Below are 17226 nucleotides of genomic sequence, written 5' to 3'. Positions count from 1 at the left end.
CTTCTGTGCTGGTTTTTGGAGAATGCCTCTGTGCCGTGATGTGCGAACTGGCTGCTTTCAGCCTGGAAGGTATCGAAAAAAACTCATCATACAAGCTCACATGTCACTTCTAAGTCACTTTCTTGACTGTAATCATCACTCAAAAGGGGAAAAATATATATTTTTTTCCCAATCAGCATGTGAGTGAGTCACTGGCATACAGCCGGGGTTTGGTGTACCTGCTGCACTGACGGTCTCTGCGGGTGCTGCGCATCGGGACGGAGGAAGCCTGGCTGGTGGTGTTTCAGCAGCTGTCAGGTAGTGTTCGTCCCAGTGTTCAAATCATTGCACAATATTGTTCACTGCTGGTTTTGCCAAAGTCAAAACCAGAGGTGAAAGGACAGTTGGGCAGTGGCTGCGATCTGTATTTCCATCACTGCAGCACAAGGACAGCAGAGAGCTACAAAGCGTCTCCCGTCGTCCTTGCAGGCAGAGAGCTCCCAGCGCTGGCTTTAGCACACACCACCTGTGCTGAAGGCTGCGCTGGGGAAAAGCTATTAAAAATCCATATAAAGATGTAGCCTATATTAACCGCGTTGCAAACTGAATCTTGGTTTTGCTGAACCAGCCAAGAAGTAAGAGCAATACCGTGTGACCGGTCAGCACAATTAAACACCCCGCTCGGAGCTCAGGATGGCTCCAAAACGATCCGCAAAGTCAGCAGCAATGGCAAGGAGCTAATTGTCTGAGGAAACCATGGTTGGCGCGTGACTACTGAAACAGAGACTTGGTAAAACAATTACTGGCTGGAAATTATCATGTTTTTATCAGAGAACTTTTACACTGCTCCGGAGAACACAAGCCAAACAGCAAAACATTGGGATCTTTAAAGCACGCTGGGAATATTCACACGCACTTCTGATTTTTATGGGCTCTTCAGTTAGTTATCTGACGTCCTCCCTTGCCCCATAGCCCTCCCTCACCCTGTCCATCCAGGGACCATTCCTGGTCTCCCTCCCCTCCTGGGGATGGGGCTAGTGGCCCTGGGGCAGAGCTTGCCAGGGATCTCCCTCATTCAGCCGTGACTGTGGCCAGGTGTGGGGCACCAGCTGCAAGCCCTTGGCCCACTCAGACCTTATTTAAGGCCCTGAGCCCTGGTGTGGGCTGTAGGATGGTGTTGTGTATGGCTTGAGGTGCTCATGTTGGTCCAGGTAAGCACAGACAGGCTGGTCTCCTGGCTAGAGAGCAGCATTATCTTGCTGTTTTGGGTTTTTGTGTGCTGGGTGCATCCCCTGTTTTGTTGTGCTGGTTGTCCTAATGCCCTCTTGCCAGTCTTTCCACCTGCTCACTCCCTTTTTCTGCCCTTACTGGCGGGGTTTGAGCTGCAGCTCCAGCTGTCCACCTACTTCCAGCCTTGCATGCTGGCTGGCAGCTGCTGTGCCTGCTGAGCCTGCTCTGCCCTCTGTGAGTTGGGGTACTGATGCTGCTACCATCAGCGATGGGTTTCTGAAAGCCCATGATGCTTCGTATTGTCTCTTGTATTTCAAAGCCCTGTGTGTTTCTGCTGAGTTCTCTGAAAGCAGCTGATCATCTGTCTTGCTGAAGGATTTTGTAGGGAATGCAGCTATTTGCCTCTGCATTGTTTTTGCAGTTACTGTGAGCCTGGAGGAAGGGCCCTCTGTTGGGACACCGCTTTCATTGCGTCTTTGCTGGCCATGTCAGCAAAGAGAATAGCAGATAAATTGTGGCTGCAGACAATTAAGGGTAGTGTGCCTCGGGGATTTGTACGAGATCCAGGACTAGGCTGTATAGTCATTAATGATCTAGAAAAACAATGAGCAGTGAAGTAACAAAATTTGTAGATGACACACAGCTATTTAGAACAGGCAAGTTTGGAGAACGGAGAGAAATTGTAAGGATGTCTACCAAAGCCTGGCAAAGAGGCACTGGCTTGTAAATGACTTTCAGTTTGACCAATGTAAAATGATGAACACTGTTTGCAATTATCTGAGCTATTTGCATGTATTTCTTTATTCTAAGCTAACACTGTAATTTCGGGAAGCATGCATATGTTTATGTTGGAGAAAAACTCTGCACCTATCACCTGAAAAGACAAGAAATATAGTGTTCTTTGAAGCATATGGCAGGTGGAAAAACAACAACAGCAACAAAAAAACAGCCCTAGAAATATGATGCTCTAACGCAATGGCTTATTCTCACCCAGAAATGTGTGTTGAGTTCTGACTGAGTTACCTCCAAGATTCAGAAGAAATAAAAAATGATGGTAATACTTTTCTGAATAAAATATAATTGCTCTGTGAAATTCCCTGCAACAAGTTATTACTGATTTCAAAGTGCTTGGCAGAATTCATAGAAAAATAGATTAGAAGATACCTTATTGGTCTCAAAGTTCAGCGTGCTGCACTCCGCAGCACCTTTGTCATAAAGTCTTTCATTTTTTTTTCTGCCCAGTTTCAAGTATCTCTGCTTAAGATAAATTGCATAAAGGAAATGAACCTTTGTTCATCAGGATAAAATGCAAACCTTGTGCTCACAGAGCTCCAGAATAAGTTTCTCTGATTTCATAAATATCTATTCCAAGGACTTTTGCATTATGCTCCTAGAGCAGCTGGAGGTGGCGGTTGTGCAGGTGGGGTACTGAGATGCACAGATGCCTCTCGGTGCTGGGTGGAAGGTGGCCGTAGTGTGGGAAGTGCTGAGCTGCACATGGGCTGGGCTGAACCAGCTACAGATGATTTGGGCTTTCTTGGTGTGGGCTTGCCTTTAGCTGGTGTACTTGATAGGATAGGTGAAGGAAATACTTGGGGGGCTGCCAGGTAATGCAGTAATTCCAGGGCATCTCCTGGTAGAAGCCTCCTATTTGTCCAGTTCTTCTTCTGTAACTGAACTCAGAAAAGAACCAAGTCTGGCCCTAGGCCAGAGTGATTTGCTTGACTACAAATCTTCCACCCTGGTGCCTCCATCCTGGTCTAGATACACAGGAAGAGAAAGATGGAAGGAAGGAGAAGGACAAAATGCCCCCCTGGAGACTGGCAAAGTAGAGAATTACAGCAGGTGGACAAAGTATCGGTTTGCCTGACTTGAGCTCCAATTCCCTTACTGCTCACAACCTGTGACATTGCCGCTTTCCTCACTCCCAAAACTGCAGTGCCCCCAATTAAACCTCCGGTCCAGTGTGTCTAAGATGTGCCACGGGGATAAGTTACCAGCTCACAAGATTCATGGTATTGCTTCTCCCCCAATAACTAATAATTCCAGAGCAACATTCAGAATTGCAATTTATTCTAGTTGTAAAACACAAAGAAGGTAAATCACAGAGAGTATAATCATTTCTTACTTATAAATCAAGCCTCATCTCAAAACTTGTCCTCTGCATTCTCAAACAGACTGTTTGATATGGTGGCCAGCAGGAAAAAAAAGAGGGGTAAGCTTTCACGTGTGGACATTTGAGGAAAATGTAACATTTAAAGGCAAGGCAAGTCTACTTGGCAGCTATCTGAGCCTTCACCCATGAATTTTTAGCATGCTTCCCCAGCCCATCAGTCACTCTTGAAGAGCTCAAAACTCTATTTTCCTGCGTGGTCTGTATGACATACTTTTTCCTTGACTTGCAGCAGCCCCTGTTTGCAGTTTCAGGCATCTTTGCCTTATGCATCTTTGCTTTGTGTCCCAGCACTGCACCCCATTGTAGTGGCCCACCTCTGCTGGTGCATGATAGCTCAGGAAGCCTTCTCTGCAGAACAGGCACCTCCCCATGAGGAGGCACCTGGTAGGTTATCAGTGATCCCAACTTCCTCTGGACTCTTTGGCGCACAACCTGGATACCGAGGGATCTTCATCCCCTTCCGCTAAGGACTTCAAAGCTAACCCAAGCAATTCTAAGCTGTATCCTTGTAGGTAATAATTATAGCCTAGTTTGCAGATGGAGACACTGGGAAGTTAAGTGACTTCTCTAGGGAGTTGCAGGAGAGCCAAGGGTGATGCTTGGAGGAGAGCCTCGCTGTTAGCATGGGTCCACACATCCGCATAGCAGGTAGAGAAAAGATGAAAAGCAATTTCAGTAGTTGGTTCTGACTTAACCACATCATTATGGAACTGAAGCTTGTTTCCATGCAATATCAAAGGGAGTAAAGCATGCCCCAAAGACAGAACTGAATGTGGAAAATTGTGTACTTACAGCTCAGCCTTAGGGGCTTGGGGAAGGGACAGTGTTTAAAAGCAACCGAGGCAAACTCTTACAGTCTACAGAGTCATTAGTATGCCAAGTCCTGCAGGGCTTCCCGCATCCTCTTGGACTTGATAAAATTATAAATCAACCAGCAAAATTCCTTTTGGAACAGTCTGCGCTTCGGTCCAGGGCTGCTCGCCAGCTCCGTGCGGACAGAGCCTTCTCCATCTGCACAGGCAATCATCTGAGTTAGTTTCTTTGGTTTGGAAATGTGGTGTCATAATCAGGGAAGGTATGTACCAGATATTGAGCTGAAACAACTCAATTTACTGTGCATTGATAGCTGTCAGCATATATAACACTGTTTTTTCTTCATTCCTCTCACCCTTAGCCTCCCCTTTTGCTTTTGCTCTCATAATCTTCTCATTGTTTCTTTGCCCTCCTCTCGTTCTGATTCCTACTCTTCCAACGTCACCCCATCAGCCTGGGTTTTAATTTCTCCCCTTGGCCCAGGGCTGGGAAGCACATTCTGCTGCTTGTGTCTGGCCACTGGAGAACAAAAGGGTCCTTGGCCCCAGTGATGTTCTCTGGTCCTGGAAGAGTTTCCAGTCTTAGCTGGACCTGAGTGGCTCTGATGGAACTTATGCCACGTTTGTAGGAGTGAGAATGAGATCAGGATCTGTGCCATTATATCCATACAAACCTTTGTTTCAAGAGAACACTCTCATTGTCAATATTATTGTTTGCAATCAAGCACGGCACAGATGCTGCTCTAAGCACAGAGCTGGGGGTTGGAACTATATGTATTAAAATTACCATTCTGAAAATTGTTCCTTTCCTTGTGTGGGCAAGTCTCCCTGCCCCTGTCACTGTCTGTGCAGCAGAGATAATTGTTGGGACATTGCTCATGGGACAGGACAGGATTAATATGTTAAAAAGCACTCTCTGTTGGATTAGCTTTTCTTCCCTTCAAATTGATGACAAAGCTTGCACGGCCTTCAACTGAAGCGCTCACACTGCCAAGTGGTTTTGAAAACCATACCCTTACTGTTTGCACAGCACTCTGCGGGTGCTTGGAGCAATCCAGGAGCACAGGGACAGGCTGCAGCTCTGCCACGTGTTAACGTCCTCTCCCTCAGCTTATGCCTCTTATTTTGTAGGAAGGAAGTCTTTACATTAGCTAGACCCCTTTCCTGTGCTGGTCTGTACTACGAATGGCCTTTTTTGAGAAGAAATGCCCAATTGAAGTTACTCCTGCAAGTTTACAGTTGAGTTTCCAAGATTGTGGGATTCGGCACTGAAAGCATCTGCATTTCTTGTTAAATGAATGTGTATTTACTAGAGAAAACAATGTAAGTGGGATTTTTCAAGAAATTGAAGCAGACGATGGGAAGGCAGTGGCACACATGTTCCTAGTTGTCTCCCATTCTTCTGCATAGCCTAGACTTCAATGGCCAAGGCCTGGCTGGTGCCTGAGTCCTTCTGAAAGTCAGAAAAAAAAAAAAAACACTCAGCTGTTAGCAACAACATATGGGGATCTGCTGCTGCTTGGCCACCTCCCTCAGCAGTCACAGCTTCATTGGTCCCGTGGCACATTTCTGTGGGATAGGAGGTGTCCAGCAGCCTGCAGTGTGCTTTGCTTTCCCCCATTCTGCCCCAGAAGAGGGGTGCTGAGCATCGCACACCTCCCTCCTTGGAGCACGGGGCTCTGCAGCCAGGCAGGAGGCTGGCCCAGGTGGCAGTGTCACCCCAGTCCCTGCATCCTCCTCCTCTTCCCCAGGCTTGATCCAAGCCAGAGCATGTCAGAGGAGGCTGGGGCTGGCCAGCAGGGCCCTAATGAGCCTTGTGCTTGGCCCTGATGATGAAATCTTCAGGCGTGAGACAGTAACGAATGGTAATTCTTCAAGCCCAGCCATTGCTCTATTTTTTTCCCCTTAACAACTGAACTGATTAGAATGAAACTTTGACTTGATTAGTGATTATTGTCTCTGTATGGCAGTTGCTTGCAGCCCTTTCATTTCCTTGGTTTGTTTTTAAAAAAACATTGGCAGGCATTTCATCCCCTGATTTAATGCTTGGGTTCTCTGCTCCATATTCATTTCTCTCTTCCTCTCTTTTTCCCCCTCATGCTTAAAGGAATCCAATTATTGTTTTATTGTTATTTAGTGTATAAAACAGGGATGGGACTTCTGAGGTGTCTGTTCCCCTTGATTCCTATCACTGGAAGGAAAAACACACACACATGGGTGTGCTCCGTTATGCAGGGGGATGGAGATGAAGTTGCAGCAGGCCCTAATTACAGAATAATATGCAAGAGCAGCTCCATATTTCTTTCTCCGGGGTTTCAGCTCACTGAACTGCTTTACTCTTAAAGCTCCTACACATTGGAGGCTTATTCAGCATTATTTCTGTTAATTATTGGCATTAGAACAGTTTCTAGAAATCCTGGATGAGGCCAGAGCTGTAACTACGATGATTTATTGCCTTCTCTCGTCCCCTAAGAGGCCCAGCTGAAGCCAAGCCTGGCAGCAGCTGCTACGTAGACAGAAAGCACGCGGCGGAGCTGATGCACGGTGCCTCCTGCTGAGGACGAGGTCAGAGCAAGCAGCAAAGTCAGGCTTAAATGCTGAATAACACTTGTACCAGGGCACGAGGTGGAGGCAGCAGTGATCCTTGCAGCAGCTGCCTGCCACGTCCATGCAGGTGGGCATCTCAGGATGATGCCAAGGACTCCGCAAGCCCTGGTGTGGCCTCCTCCACCAGAGATCCCATGGGATGCCCACCTTGCAGCTCCTGGTTCTCTGCTGAGCGAGGCTTTGGTCTCTGGTGGTATTGGGTCTGATGTGAAGTCACCCTCTCACCTTTCACCCACCCCACGAAGCCCGTGCAAAATATTTATAGTGGGGACCAGCTAGAACCCAGCTCCTTCTGGAAATGCAGCTCGTGTGCTGCATATTTCAATAACAATGACTTACTAAATAATGACTGACATTTACCTAGCTGCTTCTTGTCCTCAGAGTCCCCAAGATTTGGCGAACTTTAATTAATAGCTGTTTTAATAGTTAAATAACCTTTATAACTGCATTTCATTTATTCAGGGCCCATCAGAAATAAAGTCATAATGATCTGAGTCAAGTGATAAAACACAACATCTGGTTTAATGTTTGCAGGCTATTAATGAACTGCGTAACCAGGCAGGTGAGCAATATATTTATTTATTTTTCTTGTAAGAACATCCATTTTTGAGGGTGATGCTGCTAGGTACTGGTGTTTTCTCTTCTGCTTCTGGCACTTGTTTTTTTTGCTCTGGGAGTTAGAGGTAGGGTTGTGCAAGGCCCCCTGTGGGCAGCAGGGCTTTTCCTCTGTTTACACTGTGGTTTTCTGGAGGGTGGAAGCATGTGGGTGGGCGGTGGGCACACTGTTGGTTTCTTCTAGAAGGGAAGGGACCGGGCTGCTTTCACAGCAGAGCCCTTCCTTGCTCTGGTTCAGTTGCCCTGGCAGTGTGCTCGCCAGCTGAGTGCCCTGGGTGTCAGGGAGTCCTGCTGTATCAGAGATGTCTGTGGACAAAGTGGCAGAAGCACTGTTGATTTATCTCTGGATACAATCTTTGCCATCTGTTTTTATATTGCTTTCAGCACAAGATAAGTAGTTCCCATATAGTGCGTGCTTCATAGACTGTAAAGTTCATGAGTCTGCAGAATTTATGATAAGGCAGAAAATTGTCTTAGTGCATCATTCATGTGAGCAGGGTCCAGAACAAACGTTGCAGCCTCCAGATGTTTCTTTACGCTCAGGAGGTGGCCATCCACTGCCTGGACGTGCTGCTGGCGAGATGAGGTCCTCACCTCCTCCTCTTGCACGGGGTCTTTCCATCTGACTTTGAGCAAGTTGTGTCCCAGAGTCCTGGGCCCTTATGAATGCAATGTCAGCAGCTGCTGAGGCCAGACCCTCTGTTCCTGAATAATTCTAAGAGCCTGGCTCTGAGCAGTGCAGGGGAAAGCGTAGAGCTGAGCATAGAGAGCCTGGTCTGTGCCAGCTGGGGGCTGAGCCATCCCACCCGCCTCAAGCAGCGGAAGGAGGGAGCCCCTGGCTGGCTTCAGCTCGCCGCAGGAGTGTTAAACATTCTCCCCTGAACTCCTGACTTGGGTTTCTTTGTCTTTTTCTGCAGCCTATTAAGACTCCATCCTGACTAATGTTGCTTAGCACAGCTCCCACTCCCTGGTTCCCAGAGCACAGTCTGCACAATAAAATTAGCTTCCTCGGGCATATTTTTGGTGCTTCTCCCCCCCTCCAACATTACCTATTAATTGCACTCAGAAAATATTCCAGAAATTTACTTATGCCCTTGAGCTATATTCATGTTTATTTCCATAACTCTTTGATACAATATTTGTCTTTGCCTGAAATAGTTTGCCAAAAGGAAGGGAAAGGAAGAAGCAGCATATGAAGGATTTGGATTACCTCACATCTGCCTTTCTTTAAGCAGCCCATATGGGAAAACATATTCTTTTGCACAGAATTTGTTAAAGGTTTCATAAAATGCATTGCATACACATTTAACACAGAGCCTAACAATATTTATATTTAAAATGGGTCCAAACAGATCAATTTGGCGAGTGTTGGAAACACGTAGGGTGGCAGTGCACATTGAGAATGTAATAGTCTTGTTATCTCTTTCCGTTCGTGGGATCTGTTCCTGCCATAGGTTTGATGGGAGGAAAAAAGCTATCCAGCTTGTTAAGTATAAAAATCATAATATATGCAATTTTATGAGCACATTTCATCTGTGAGGCTCAGAAAAGGCAACATTATCCACAGCCTCCTTTAAGACAAAGTGGTTGAGCAAATGGGAGTCGACATCAGCAGATACTTCATCTGTTTCCTTTGTGTTGGTGCAAATCACAAGGGGCGGCTGGCAAACCTCTTATTCCTGTCTGCAAGTAGTTACTCATATGAACAGTGCCATCGACTTCATTGCAATAACTCAGGGCAGCAATGACTCGTGGGCTCCTCCAAACCACGCAGCCCTGCGGGGTGACAGTGTCTCTGCCCCCCAAGGGCAGCAGGGAAGGAGCAGGTTCGTGGACATATGAGCTGTGATTTCAGGGTGGCTGTGGATCCAGCTGCAGGTTTATACACCTCAGGGGCATTAGGGGAAGCCATGACAAGCATCTCCCGGCAGAACAGCTGGAATGCTCCTCGCTGTCCAGGTTGTGGTGTTGTAGCTCACCTGCCTGATGTATCCATAGCTTGGTGTCTTTCTAGGGGCACCGTGTTCTGCTGCCTTCTAACAAATGTCCAGACTTGGTCAAGTGCTGTGACACACCAGAGCTGGCCTAGAAGAGAATACGTCTTGCTGCAAAAATGTCTTATTCCTGAATTGTCTTTAATGTCATAATTTAAAAAAATCTCTTCCCTGCCCCTTGTGTATTTCATTAAATGCACAGCCCTGGTATCTAAACAAGAATGGATGCTCAGGTTTAACAGGTAAAAGGTAAAAGCAGAAACTGAAGAGAGCTAATCAAATTCGATTAGCTAGTTTCAGACTTCACTGGGTTTTGTTTGGTCTGGTTTATCTGAATCTTTATTAGATAAGCTTGAATTGGCAACACTGGTGTATGATGCAATATCCGACGTGATCTCCATCTGAATTGGCAAGGGGCAGCTCACCAGCCCTGCAGCCATCCTTCTGAGTGCTGCTCACAGCTAGCTCTGCCTGCCTGGAGATAATTTTATTTAATCTTGGCAATCTTCCGCTATATACTTAAGTAAACAAAGATCAAGCTACTCACAACCTTAATTAGGCTACACATAAATAATAGATTACTGGATTAGCCAGGAGTATAGAAGAGATGTGAGAGTAAGAATAACAACAACAGAAAAGCTACCAGTATTTTACGTGCCGTGTAACCACACAGCTCATCCCTTTCCTCTACCCCTTCCCACCCAGTGGATCTCTTTTGCTCACTGCAGATCTGAGGTGTCCAAGCAAGCCTTGAGAAAGGGGGGGTGCTCTGCTACTGGTGTCCAAGGAGCCACCTGTGGCTCGTGGGTGCTGGAGTCTGAAGGCAGAGATCCCACATGCTTCCACTGGGCACTGCAGGGCTTCATCCTGTAGCATCCTGGAAAACACAGGGGCACTGCAGCAGATGCAATTCTTGCTGCAGGTCTTGGTTTGCCAAGGAGACAGCGATTTGGAGATGTCAGCTCCTCTGGGCAGAGCTGTTGGGGGCTGCGCCCCTCTGTTGCAGAGGACAACCAAAGTGAGCCCTGACCAGTGCTGCCTCCCTCTGCACTATCAACGGGTGAAAATGGTCCTTCAGCCAGGCATATTACTCACTGACACCTTCTGTCTTTAAATGATAGAGTGATTCAGCCGAGTCAAAAATAACTCTCTGGCTGTGGTAGTTCATCCTGGATCAGCAGTCCATGTGGTCTCTATCTGTCAACGTGTGTCCTATACTAATGATGTGATAGCTTTGAAAAGTTGAGCTATTTACACAAGGTCACTTTATTAGTAGGGAAATCGCTCTTATGATAAATGAGCACTCTGCAGCCTGTCACAGGCGCTCTCCTGTCCCGCTCAGCAACTTGCGCAGCCCTGCTGCTGCTCAGCTCTGCAGCCTTAGCAAAAAATACACCTTCGGTAAGAAAACACAGCAGAAAAAAGTGCTGGTGGGTGGCTGCTTTCTCTTTTCATCAGTGCAGCGCCAGGTTGAGGGAGGAGGTGAAACATCCCTGCTCTTCGCTCCGCAGAGGCAGCTGCTTCTCCAGCCTGTCTGGGTTCCTGCGTGCTCTGCGCCACAGCTCCAGCCGTGGGCTGGCTCGTGGGCGATGCTGGCGAGCAGCCCAGGCTGCAAAGCCCTCCTGGGGACCCGATTTGCATCAGGTGGCCATGCCCCAAGCTGTGCCCTCCACACAGTGACAGGGTCTGCTTCCCGGGCACGGTCTTGGCTCTGCTCTTTCCTCATTCCCCATTTTTTGTCTTATGTGTGTGTACGTGTGGGAATTGACTCCAAAATACCTTTCAAAAACTTGGTTGGCATTAGCTGCACAGAGCTGCAAGCATCTCGGATGCCAAAGTCTCTTAAAGGTGGGGAAAAAGCTATTATATCATGTGGGTACTTCTGTTGACTTTTGATTTTTCTCACTTGGGTTTGGCAGTGAATAGAGAGAAGGTCTGCGTGTCCTCCAGCCCTGGTGCAGTCTGAAACCCTTTTCCCTGCTGGTGCTCTGCCCAGCCGCTGGGGAGGGGGATGACTTGCAGGGCAGCTGGGAGGCGTGCTCAAGCACTCGGTGACCTATGATAACTGGGATCCAGCAGCAGAAGGCATAAAATATTGTAAGAAGATATTTTTCAGGCAATGTGCTGACGCAGCACCATCTCCGTTTCTTAACTGGGAGTGATGTATGAATTATCTCAACCTAAAGCTTGAAATATACATTATAGTCCATATCTTTCTGTGTTTTATTTGGGCTGTAAAGTGATACCTTATTATTTCTCCCTTCTGGGCATCCTTTAATGAATCTAGATTGGAAAGTGAAATCTTTATTATATTTCAGGAGGTTATCCATGGAAGAAGAAGAGGAGCAATATGCAAATTTGCCAGAAAGCTTTTTAAAGTCACTTTTATTAAGAAAAATGTGCAAGCGTGCATCCCTCAAGACAGTGAATGAGTGTCCCTAAAAAGGGATTTACCAGGGTTGCTGGTGGTGAGATTCTCTCCGGGAAACTACCATGTTCTCCCTCCTCGTAAATGCTCTGTTTTCATCCATTTCACGTTCGTGTTTTTAAGTCATGATATTTTTCAGTCAAGGCTATGTGTTGATGGCATACTTGTCCTGGAAGGTGGCAGACCCTACTGATCAGTGACACAGGCAGCAAAGCTGGCTCCAGCCTTCCCTGACATCCAGACGCAGGAGCTGAGAGAAATGCTGTGTCTCTGGAGATGAAGGATCCCTGCCGAGTGACATTTTCTCTGCCTGATGTATTGCTCTGCACCTGTTGCCAGGCGATGAGGTGCGAGCCTGCCAGCCGTGCTGCGCCCGAGGAGCGAGCCCAATGGCACCCGCTTGGCTGCCGTGCCCTCCTGGGGACGGGGCAGCGCTTCCAGGGACGAGCTGCTGGAACAAGAGCCAGGCCAATTCTGCCACTCGATGCTCTGCGTCCATCACATCCAAGCCCCACTGTGTGCTGCCCACTCTGGAAGCATTGGGCACGTTCCCCTGCAGCCTGAGTGCCAGCTGAGGCTGAGCGAGAGGTGCTCAAGAGGTAGAAATTTAACTGTGTTAGTTTAGATAATATTTAAAAAAAAAAAAAAAGTAAAAAGTAAGCACCAGGATATGTTTATAGCCTGGTTAAAACTGCATTGTGCAGCCCTATAGCAATGCTGTGCTGGAGGTCTGTGGTTGCTCTAACAGGTCCTGTGGTCCCAGCCACTGCAGGGGAATGCCACGATGGCAGTCGCAGAGATGTGTTTAATTGTTTTCTGGATTCCTCAGTCTGGTCAATTTAGTGGCTTGAAGAAGACAAAAGAGTCTTATCCCTGTAAATAAACCTCTGCACACCCATTTGTAAACAAACACATAAATCCAGGTTTAGCAACATGGTTAATGCTGTTGAAAGTTCTCAGCAGCTCCCTCCTCGATGAACTGTGAGTTTCAAAACCATGGTGCAAAAAAAAAGGTCTTGCAGCTGCAATGGTATCAAGATGAGCCCAAGCTTCGTTAGAACAAATGCAATTTGTTTAAAAATAGAAATATTATGCCATCTTCCAGCAGCAGAAATGAAAAAAGCTATTAAAGGATTATGATTCTGTGACTTCAGACCTATTGTAGTCTTAATATTTCATGGTGCATTGACATAGAGTACATAATATGCTGAACAGCACTGTTGGCTTCAGCTGTTGCAAACAGTATGGTGCAGAAATAATTGAACTAAAAAGAAATTACAGCCATTCAGAGAGGTAGCAACTCTGCTCTGTAGATGTGAGATTGTAGGTGCTGAGCCAAACATGCACTTAAAAAAAATAATTGTTTTTGATGGAAAAAATGTAGGTAGATTCTGCTTTCACTGGCATGGTCATTTATGATAGGACCAAGTAGGAGTCAGATGCTGCACTGCTCTGCCCGTGGAGGGAGATCTGATTTGTCAGCAGTATATAAAGGCAAAGAGTATGGAATATGAGGCCTTATCTATACAGCGAATGACATTCATTTAAGGAACGCTGGTGTGAATCTCTGTTTATGCTTTTAAGTCTCAGATGTATCATCCAGTTACTGCAGCTTAACAAGTCGCTGTTTGTCAGCTGTGCTGTTAAGTAACTGTGTACGCACCCTTAACCCAGTGTAGATATGACATAAACCATGTCAGATTACATCTTTCATCTGGTTTTATTCAGTTCATTTCGCTTAAACTAGTTCCTAGTCCTTAAACAAAACCCAAACAGGGCAGTTTCCGTCAAAATAGCTGTCTGGACAGATTCTTCTTGTATCTTAACCAAGCCATATTTTAAGTCAAACTGGGTAAACATGTGTAGGCGATTCCTTGGACTCAGATATTGCACATCAGCAGAAAAATCTTCTCCTGCAGTTCTGTGTGACTGCTTTGGCGAAACGTGGGACTGCAGAGGTGGAAGGGAGAAAGCAACCGGGAGGGGATGCCAAGCAAAGGCATCAGGAGCCAGCTGGGGTGCTGCCCCAGGCACCTCAGGCATATGGCCAGACTGGGTTTCTGTACCGCAGCAACTATATATTTTCAGCTCAGCCTTTTGTTCTCCCCCAGCTGCCCATCCTATGCATGATCCCTTCCAACAGGGAAAGATTTTACTCAAAGGATGTTTGGCTACTAAACCTTCTCTTGTCTGACTGAGGTTTGCCCAGAAGCAATGTAAACAGCCAGTTAATTTTCATTGTTGTCCCCTCACCCCCAATCAAAAACACACAGTTTTGATTCCTGTATCGTGTACATGTCATCCGTTCAGAGGAATATCTATCATTTGGGGGTTTTGATGCCTATGACCAGTAAATCAGAGGGTCCTGCCCTTGCTAGCAAGACGTTTTAACAAGCTTTTAGGGAGCTTGTGTGTGAGAGAGAGAATTGAGAAGCGGTCTGTTTTTTTTTTGCCTTCTGAATTCCTTTGACTGCCAGTGGCAAATGTGTTATCTTTTTAAATACCCTACTTTTTAATTTGTTATTACTGTTGTGTTTAATATAAATTGCTCTGTTTTGTTTTTATCTAAATGACATCAGAATCTGGGAGGGAGGAAGCAATGGCTTGTGAGAGGTTAGGACCTTTGATTTTCTCCTTGCAGCTGTCAGAAGTCTTCTGTCTCTGGCTACACGCTCTGAGCAGAGGTATAATCATCAATCTGGAGACATCTAATTAGGCTCACTCCTCCCAGCCTGCCTGCTGCGGCGTGAAAGCCTTCGCCTGGCAGAGCTCTCAGGCTGACAAACAGGCGCTTCTGCGCTCGCAAGAGACCCCAGTGGTAGCGGGGTGCTACCAGCTGGAGCCTTTTGTAGCAATATTCCCCAATTTTTCAGAGCTGCACCCCTTGCTGTGCAGCCGAGCTGCCCGGTGTTGCTGAGGGCAAAGGGGAGGAATGGCCAAGTGCAGTGACAGAGGGGTGCCAGGCTCGCCGCCTCCTGTCATCGCGGTGACAGCGTGAGGACTGCTCCAGCAGTTAGGGGTTTTCACCCAGGAAATGACCGAAAGACCACTGAATGAGAAGCGCTCTCAGGTTTGGAAGGGAAGGGGACTAAAGACACTAAGACATATACCCAGGGGCTTTGGGGGCACCTGCCCTAGCCAAACCTTTCCTCATTTTCTGGTGCTGCTCCGTTCCCCAGCCCGATCAGCAGTGCCCTGCCAGCCAGCTCACACGCGCGGTGTTCTGGCTGTCACACAGTTTTGCCTTGAGTCATATCCTTCATTTTAAGGTATTTTGACCGCCTGGTTCCTCATCACCTCCCGCAGCCGTTCCTGCCCTGACAGCAGCTAGCTCTGTGCCTCTTGCTTGGCTTCCCTGTCCGCCTCCGGAGCGGCGGGGACTGACTGCTGTTGGATCGGTGTTTTGGATTAGCTGGACCTCAGGTCTGATCCAGTCTGGCACTCGCTGCATTCCTCTATATCTTTGAGCTGTTAACTGCTGAGCTGCCTGTCACTCACACGGTGACGTGCCTGTCACTCATGTACTTACCGTCTGTGTGACAAGAAACATGACCGAGTCAGGTTCCCAGGAGGAGGCTGAAAAAAGGGAGGGAGGAGAGGCAGGCAGAGGCTCCTCTGGTGCCCGATCTCCAGGAACACAATATTGTTTAAGAAATAGAAGAAGGAAAGAAAAAAAGCCATTTTTGATCATTTCATTTTAAGCAAGAAATAAAAGAGGAAGAAATGTTCCAGCAGTATTGAAAAGTTTCAACAGTACTGGATTACAGCATGGCAATATTTCATTTGGAAATAGATTTTTTCACTTGAAATTTGTTAAATGGTGTATGTCAACCAGGAAACTCCAATGTTTTGATCACTGGAAAGCATCTGTTGGAAGGGTAACTTTTTTCCACAAAGAATTTGGAAATACCTCATTTCCAACTTGTAACAAAGACAAATTTCAGCATGGGAGAATTGCTCTGTGTCCGTCCTATGCTCAAAAGTACTAACACAGTGCGTGCTGAGGGCAGGTCTTTTTCCCCCCCTCACACCTTGAGCGATGTGAAATCAGGTTGAATGGTTCTGGTCCCTCCACGACCTGGTGAGATTCCATTCGTATGTAAGGAAACACCACCGGTGTTAGTTATTATCGATGAGTCTTGACTGGATGATCTGTTCCTGTGTCTATATGTGTATGCATACATGTAAATAATTATTTAACATGTGTATGAAATGTTTTTCCTGTGACTGCAGCTCATTTCTAAATGAGCAGGGTTACCTGCAATCCAGATTGGAATACAGCAGTCTGTAATCCAGAAAGACTGAGCTGTGGTGCTTCCAGCCTGTCTCGATGACTGATGCAATACCACCACAGCAGAGCAAGCCCAGAGCCTGGCAGGAGCTTTGCCTCTCGGCTTGCTGTGTTTTGGTGGCAGTATTTCCCGTAACCGCTCTGCTGCTGTAGCATCACCACTGTTCATTTCCATTTCCTCTGGAGCTCAGTCCTTTTCAAGGGCAGGCTACTGGGGATGTGTCCAAAATACATGTTTTCTAATTAAAGGGAATTGTTTACTTGATGTAAAGGGAGGAAAAGATAGTCCCTTTGGCTGGATGTTTCTTCCTGGGTAAGATCCATTAATGATGGTGCTCTTTGATTTCTTCTTCTTTTCTTCTTTTTTCTTTTTTTTTTTTTTATTCCTCCCTAATCTGCATCCACTCTTTTTCCTTCAAAGACCCCTTCTCCCTTTATTCTTTATTCCTTTCTTCTTTTGGCCCTTTCCACCCTTTATGCTTACAGCCACTAATCAATGCTCTCTGCTCTCTCCTCTGCTCTGTCTCAGGCTGCTTGCTAAGCTTTTCTCTTTGCCTGTCCCAGCAAGCCCCAGATCTTGTTCCTGAAGCCCAGTACCACCCCAGCACCGTGCCTACACAGCACCATGCTGCTGCTGCTGGGGGCTTGGAGCCGTTGCAGCTACCTGCCTTGTGGTGGTGCTTGATGTCCTCACCCAAGAGCATGACCCTAGAGTGCCAAAACCCATGATAAATGCTGGTCTGCACTTCTCCAAAGCAGGATGTAAATTCATGTGTTTTTAAGTGTGTGTGTTGATCAAATGTAAATTTTTTTGGTCAGGGATAAGGTTTCCTGAAAACTTTTTGGCCTCCTCTGCCCTCTAGCCTCCCCCCAAGCAACACGATGTCACAGCACGTGCACCCTTTCAGCATCTGCTGGGCACCATTGCTGCTCCTGCTCCTGGCAGCCTTTGCTGTTCCCCCTGTGCCTCTGCAAACGCCATGGATGTGACCGCATCTGTGGCTCGTGGGGCTGGAGCACAGTATCTGCATCTCCCTCTGAGGACTGGCTCCTCTGGTTTCATTTTGTGGGAGAGCTTGTTCCAGGGCAGGGCT

General features: G+C 46.9%; 1 long non-coding RNA gene across 3 annotated transcripts; it reads left to right on the top strand.

The window, feature by feature from the left end:
- Positions 1-1092: 1092 nt before the first annotated feature.
- Positions 1093-12994, top strand: LOC113839839 (uncharacterized). 3 transcript variants are annotated; one of them, XR_003492456.3, is made up of 4 exons: positions 1154-1190; positions 6671-6762; positions 7339-7366; positions 11732-12994. It is a non-coding gene; the product is annotated as an uncharacterized lncRNA (long non-coding RNA). The 3 variants fall into 3 exon arrangements; XR_003492458.3 differs by lacking the exon at positions 6671-6762 and having other exon boundaries at positions 1093-1190; XR_003492457.3 differs by lacking the exons at positions 6671-6762; positions 7339-7366 and having other exon boundaries at positions 1155-1190.
- Positions 12995-17226: the final 4232 nt, after the last annotated feature.

The sequence above is a fragment of the Anas platyrhynchos genome, chromosome 25 (genome assembly GCF_047663525.1).
Source record: "Anas platyrhynchos isolate ZD024472 breed Pekin duck chromosome 25, IASCAAS_PekinDuck_T2T, whole genome shotgun sequence".
NCBI classification, from domain to species: domain Eukaryota; kingdom Metazoa; phylum Chordata; class Aves; order Anseriformes; family Anatidae; genus Anas; species Anas platyrhynchos.
The sequence above is the reverse complement of the archived record's forward strand: the minus strand, read 5'-3'. Positions and strand labels throughout refer to the sequence as shown.